A 7424-nucleotide genomic window follows, 5' to 3' on the forward strand; every position below is an offset into this window, starting at 1 on the left:
GCATCACCCGCGGAGGGCCCTTTGTCACGGCGCGGGGGCCCCGCACCTGCCCGCGCAGGATGTTTGCCCCGGCGGCGTGTTTGCCCAGGCGCAGCGAGCGCCCGGCCGCCGCGGGGCTCGGGGGGGGGGGGGGGGAGGACGACGGACGGACCACAACGGCCACGGGGAGACGCGAGGCGACGCGACGCGGGGGTGGGAGAAAACCGCTGCCGGCCGGAGCGGCCGCGGGGAGGGGGAGAAGGGGGCCGGGCGGACCGCCCCGCAGCGCCTGGAGGCGGAAAGCCCCCCTCCACCGACCCCCGGCAGCGCCTTCCCCGCCCGCCGTAAGCCGCAGCGCCTTTGCCGAGGGCGGCGGCACCGGCAGGCCCCGCCGGTGCGTCCCCCCGCGGCGGAGGGAACGCCCCGGCCGCTATCCCGAGCCCCGGCAGCGGGCGAGGGGGGGGGGGGGGGGAACACACGCTGACCGTCCCCGGGACCCCCCGGCCCGCCGCGGCTCCGCCCGTTCCCGCCCCGGCCCTGGGTGCCCCGCGTCGCCGTGGCCCCGCGCCGGTGCTTCCCGGCGGCGGCGGGCACCGCCCGCGGGAGCGGCCAGTCCGGCCGGTGCCGAGCTGCCGCGGCCGCTGCCGGCGGGGACGCGGCAGCGAGCGGAGCCCCGCGCCCCTTGCGCGGCCGCTCCGCGGGTCAGGCGCCGAGCGCAGCGGGACCGCCCGTTTCGCTCTGCGGGGACCGCCCGGCGCTCCTTCGTGGGTGCTTTCGCAGAAGGCGGTGTCGCGGGTGGGTCCCGGTGGCGGGAGCCGTGCGTTTCACCGCGGAGGGGGGGGGGTGGGGGGAGTTGGGCAGAACCGTTTTGTTGCTGCGATTTTAGCTCTGAAGTTGGAAAAGGCACGCGAACACAACTGAAAAGGCCCGGCGAGCGGCTGATCGGCCGGCGAGGGCTCGTTCTCGCCGCCCTCGCCGCCAGCCTTTCGGGGTGCCGGTACCCGTTCAGCCCCCCCCGCCCCGTGTCCCCCTCCCTCCCTCCGGCACTCCGCCGCCGCGCTCGTTTTGCGGAACGACGGCTGCAAAACCGGTCAGTTGGGGGGCAGTGGGCCCGGGTTGGGTTTTGTGGGGTTTTTTTTCTAACCCGTCTTCGTGGCTTTTCCCCGAGTTACGGCCCTCGGGGGTGGGGGAGGTCGTGCGCTCCCACCCGCCGAGCTCAGCCGCGGTGATGGGAGAGAAAGGAGCACGGCGGGGGGGCACAGCCTGGGGGGCTGTGGCGGGCCCGGGCGTGCTCCGAGCCCGCTCCGTGCCCACAAGCGCCGTCGGGCAGCCCCGAGGGAAGCTCTCTCCGCCGAGACCCGGGCTCGCCCCGCCGCAGGCGCTGGCGGAGCGGGGTGGGGGTGCCCCGCGGGACGAGGGGTGCCCCTGCCCCGGGGCTCCCCCCCCGCCTGCTCCCTTGGGCCGCTTTGCGGGCCCCGCTGGCCCCCTCCCTGGGAGGGGGCCGCCTCCTCCGGCCCCGCACAGGCACATCGAAAAATTCGTTTTAAATAGCGGCTCCATCGCACGTGGGCTCGTCACGGGAATCCCCCGGGAGAAGGAGTTTAAGCATTTGATTTTAAAGCCCTTCCGTTTCCAGGACTCCTGCTCTCAGTTTTAAGCTAGTTTTTCTGCGGTTGCATTTACGACCATTAGGTAGCACCCGAATAAACGGCCCGGCATCGCTTTTGCCGTTTGAACGTCGCTTGCACAGCTACACCGACAGAAATAAAGTGTAGGAACTTAAATGACCGGGCTTCCAGTCAGACGTTTCTCTGCCTCTCTCTCTAACTCCGCCGTTCCTTTCCTCTTCCTATGTTAGCAGTTAATCATTCACATCTCCTTTGGAGATTTATTCACTCCTTGTCCGCACAGAATGTTCCTGGCTTAACCTTAAAAAATCCAGACGACTCTGTTGTAATAGCAGATTTCAGCTCTTCGGGGAGGAAAAAGTTAAATTTCATTTTGTGGTTGCTTCCAGTCAGTTCAAGTCCTTTCCTCGCCAGTGCGAGTCGGCCTGGGGCTGGAGCCCGTAGAATGCAGTGGTGACAGGATTTCAGATGCCAACATTTCTACTTTAAGCTTTCACAGGAAGAAACGTAAATTTAAAGCAACAGGTACGAATGCCAATAGATCTGCTTTTGTGCACGTATAGATGAAATAGTACTTGGACGTTGGCAAGCTCTTTGGCTGCTCCTTGCCAGAGCTAATGGAGGGACTCCCAGCTGGAACGCTTGTCCTATTTTTGCCCCTCAGCTATACGTTATCTGGTCTTACCAGATACATTTGCTTTTCGCAGCCCTCTCTTCCCTTACACCTAAAAGGGAGAAGGACAGTTGACCAGTTTGTCTGGTTTTGTAGCTGTAAAAAAGGTACAGGATTTTCACAGGATAATGGTCTCCTGTCACTAGATAAACCCAAAACTAGAGGCTAAGTATTCATGGAACAACTAGCACAGAGGGGTACGTCTGAGGGCTGCACTAGGAAGGCAAGACATTTTACCGAAACAATCTGTTCCAAGGAACTTGTTCTGCTTTTTTCAGTGCCTGGTAATATATCGGGTAAAGTGATCAATGGGTATAGGATTTTTTTTTTAAAAAAGAAATCAGATGATCTAATGCAACCTGCAGCTCCAAGTAAAAGGAATTTCCTCTTCAAAGAATTTTATTTAAATTTATAGGGAATAAGAAAAATCTGTCCTATTTTAAAGTGACCTTCTTTCTCTACACTAGATACAACTTCTTACAATATTCTACTGTCTGATATTATTTAACCAAAACATTTTAAAGTGCAACCATTTTTTCTACTCTAAATATCGCCATTATTTCAACAAGCCATAGACACTGCAGTGAGGTTCTTAAATGTTACCAGCTGACATTCTGTTAAACAAGAATTTCACATTCTTATATTACGTTGACATTTTTGTTCAATAATAAAATGTAATTCTTCAAGACAGACAAGACTGTGAGCTGCACAGACAAAATTTCCATTCCCAAGAATGGTTCATATCTGACAAGAGAGGACCTACAAAAAGGAAAGGATAGACAGTGACGATGCCATGATGCACAGGCAGGGTAAGTTCTTCACAAAGGAGGTGAGCGTGATTCAGGTCTCTGCTCTCTCAAAGCTTGTTCTTCGTAGCACCTAATTAAGTCTTTTGCACATAAGGACGATTCACGATAAAACCAGCTGTAAGGATCCTTTAGGAAGAGAAGCTGGGGAGGTACTTATCTGTGTTTCTGGGGGACGCCTAGTCTCCACGAGTGACCAGAAAACACTCCCACCCAAGAAGACTCTACAAGCCATGTCAGGGAAAGCGAGCACAACTGAGCTGCTGTGAAAGCGTCTTTCCGATGCTTCATCGTAATTTGTTTTGCAGAAAGTGATGTAAGCTAAGCCAGAGTTAACAAGAGCGTGCCGTTGTAAAAGCAAGCTGTATATTAACAGGAGTATTGTGCTTAAGGCCCGGGAGGTAATCCTTACACTCCACTTGTTGCTGCTAAGATCTAGGTCTGCTAGTGTACTCTGTTCAGGACAGCATGCTGTACCTCAGAAAGACTTGGGCGAGTTGGAGAAAGTCCAGGAAAATACCAGTAAGAGTTATCGGAGATCCCATAACACAATTTAGAAGAACAAACTCTGAGATTGGGGGAAGCGTTAACAGAAGGAAGTACTATGGAGGAATGTGATAACAAAAATAGAAATACTTGCCATGAAGCAGTAATAATCTACACTCTGGTACTACATTCAAACCAACAAAAATATACGGGTTTAAAAGGCAAGGAAGGGGATACCACACGAGAAAGATCTTTCTACAATTGAGATTAATGGCATATAAGATTAGGTTGCACTGCAGTTACGGCATATCGTTCACTGGAGGGTGTTATGGCATGGTAGCCTAACATCTCTCAGGAGTTACACACATAGTCGATATGCTCTGGGGAAGGAACATAATTACCTAAACATGCTCTCTTCATATCTTTCACCTCCAGTTTCTGTGATTCTGTAATTTTAATAGCTAAGAGACTGGCTTAAACTCTGAAACGTAACACCTTACCAATCATTCAAACTTGTTAGAATCTGCTTTTGCAAAACTTACATCCCCAGCTGGGCTAATCCTTTGCTTAATTCTACGTCCATAGCCTCCAGGAGGCCATATTCAAACTTAGAATAAGCTCACATCAAGCTTATCCACACAAACAATATTTTATCTATCCGTCTTGTAGTTCGGTTTGAATTTGGCCCCAAAAGGAAAGCCTCTTTTTTATAAAAATGCAGTACTTTCCTGAGAACCAGAACACCGATAGAGATCCCAACACTAAAGCATTCCCTTTTTAATGGACATTAAATCTGGATTTAGGTTGCTTCAGTGACTACTTTTAAGAAAGTGGAACTACTGTTGAACTAATTAATTACTGAGAAAATTATGAATCAGTCTGGAAGCAAGTTTTCTTCCAAAATGCCTTAGAAAAGCTTCCAGATTGATGTACGGAAGTCATTTTAAACAGAAGATCAGTGTTGCGTTGTTTTAATCTCATTGAAACATTCCTGCTGAGCTTTTTTTGCTCGGTAGGTTTCGCGGCAGTTTCCCTGTACGTGTTAAAAATCCAGTGCAGAATAATATTTCGAAACACACTGGGCCACGCTGTCCTGCACTGAGGTTTGCTTGGCAAGGCAGAAGGGGCAGACCCCAAGGGAGCTGGCTATGGCTCTGTCATCTGCCGTCCTGCGTTAAGGCAGCTCGGCCTCCGAGCAGGTTGACAGAGCCCCCAGCCCTATCTCATGCTACCTGGCAACACGCCCCCACCCTCTGAAAATTGGCAAAACTCGGCCACGCTCCGGCCAGACCCCGTTCTGTCCCAGGCTGCACCTCCAAGAGGCTGACAAGGGGAGTCCCTCAAGAGGAACCTGCAGCTCACCAAATACAGCCAGGGTCAGACCTGCCGCGCGACCGGGGTAGCACAAAGGGGATGAACTACGGAGGAAAATCTCACTCTGAAAATATTTCAAAATCAGCACCTTTTTCCACTCCAGTTTTATGCGTTCTGCAGGTAAGATAAGAGGTGAACAAACTCCTCATATGGAAAACAACCTCAGCACAGAAAACCAACGTTGTTAAGCAGTAGCGTAGTTATAAAACTTTTGATTTGATGGCTTGCACAAGTGCCATGCTACTATCTTGCATGTCATCAGAGCATGTCAGCAAAAATAGGGTGAGAAACTGCATCCTAAGTCCTCAAGTTAATCCCATGCTTGTTCTCTACAGGTTATAAGGTTGGAAGATCTCCTGTCATCATTTCAGTCTTTGTTTTTGACAGCAGTGAGGTCTGATTAAGCCAGCGGGTAACTTAGTATTTTTCTCAGTCCCTTCCAGGACCATTCAGTCGTTCTGGCAGTGTCAGGCACTACAGCTATACATCCCTGCTGTTTCCAGCACCGCCCTCCGTGTGAGGAGGACCGTGCGATTGTTTCTCAGCCGGCTGAAAAATTGTGTGATTCTTGACAAAAGGAACTCGTGCAAGGGCAACGATGCAGCTTGTACCTACAGCTAAATCGGGGACCAAAAAAGGTCTCTCTCCTTTCGGTGCTGGTAATCAGTACATGAAGGCAAAGGCTATTACAACATAATATTTGGTAATCTACTTACAGCAGAGTTTCTGGGAACCAGCAGTCATATGAGACTATCAATTAAAAAGATAAATTTCTAAATTTATGCGAAAAATTGGCCAAAGTATGCCCTGAAAAAGTCAGCAAATAAAATAGCCAAAACTATTTTTGAAGTTACAGTCTTTAAGCCAGTGTCATAGCTTTCTGAGTCCGCCTGACAAACGTAGAATATTTAGGCACAGTAGGACTGTGATTAAGGAAAAGGGGTTTTTTCAGCAACCGATCACCAAATTCACACGGGAAAACACTAGATGTGTTTTTCTGTTTCAGCAAATCTATAAAGCACCAACATCATTATAGGCTTAGCTAAGGAGGTAATTGTAACATAGAAATTGACCATTCACTATGATGATACAGGTGTGTTAAAAAGAGCTATGTAAGTGTAATAGATAATGTCTGCCCATGATTCTAAACTTGTCAGTGGGCTTACAAAATTGATTTCTTCCGTGAGAAGCATGGCTATTTTGCATGCACCTATACAGATCTCTTTCTTTTCCCTGCCCTGCCCTCAAAGAAAAGGAGCAAAATCTTTGCATTTCTGGCTATAAAGAAGTTCTTTTCCTGTATGACATTTTATAAATAATGGCATGACTTCACTGGACAAGAGACATTATTACAGGAATGAAAAGCACTTTAGCCTGATAAAGGTTTACCTTGTTTTCTAGAAAATGTGCAGCAACGATGTCAATGCTAAAGAGTAAGAAAGCCAAAGCCTGTTTCAAACGAGCTGAATACAAGTTTGTGAGATACTTAGTGGAACTTGGAAACGACCTAATTTTTCTCGCAAGAGTGTAACAGAGTTATCATCAGGATCTTAATACCGTTACTAAAAACCAGCCACATCTGTCAGGGTATTTCTTCAAAAGTCTAAGCTAGGTATATATATGTGTAGTCACTCCCTGTCAAAGAATTGCTTTCTGCTTTTCCTGAGAAGAGAGGAACACAATCATTTCCTGTTACTTGATTGTCTTCAATTTATCCTTACGGAATTTACAATGCAAAGTAATTGTAAATCTTGATGACTAGAATGTTTTAGAATTTAATAAAGATACATGCTTTAATGGGTTTCTTTACTCAGCCATCATTTTTTATCATTGAAATCAAAAAACCTTTACTCATCCTATGAGTTTGCTCATTTGATCATCTGTGATTAAGATGAGTAAAACCTTCCCGAAGAAGCAATTCAGCACAAGCTGCCCCCACGCTTCTGAAGGAATGAAAGAAAAAAAAAAAAAAAAAAAAGATCAGTCAGAAACTGGCAAGGAATCCTGCCCTTGGATAGCCTGCCATTGGAGTCTTGCATCACTAAACCTGCATTCTTAAGTGATTTCATCTGTCTACAAGGGTTTATTTATCACTTACTTTTGACAACTTTCAGTCATATTTATCCATGCTGGTCCTTTCGTCCTCCATTTAATAATGCTTACTTTAGAGGTTCTCGGATCTATGATCTTGGCTGATTCACCGCCTTTTTGCATTTGGCTTGACCAAAAGGGATTTTGCTGTTCTGCAATCATGCTCTTCAGTTTCTCTTCCTCTGTTACAGTGGATAACACTACCGTCTCTTCTCCATCACCAAGGCTCAAACACTACGGTAAAGTCAGTTTTGCCTGTTCTCTCCCCCGCTTGAAGAAAATTGTCAAATCTTGTCTACTTTTTTCACGATACGAGTCTATTCCTTCCTTTTTAGCCAAATATTTGGACTTCTCTTCTGTATCTTTTTTTCTCTTCTTGGGTCTCTC

This window comes from Accipiter gentilis, chromosome 17, assembly GCF_929443795.1.
Source record: "Accipiter gentilis chromosome 17, bAccGen1.1, whole genome shotgun sequence".
NCBI lineage: Eukaryota > Metazoa > Chordata > Aves > Accipitriformes > Accipitridae > Astur > Astur gentilis.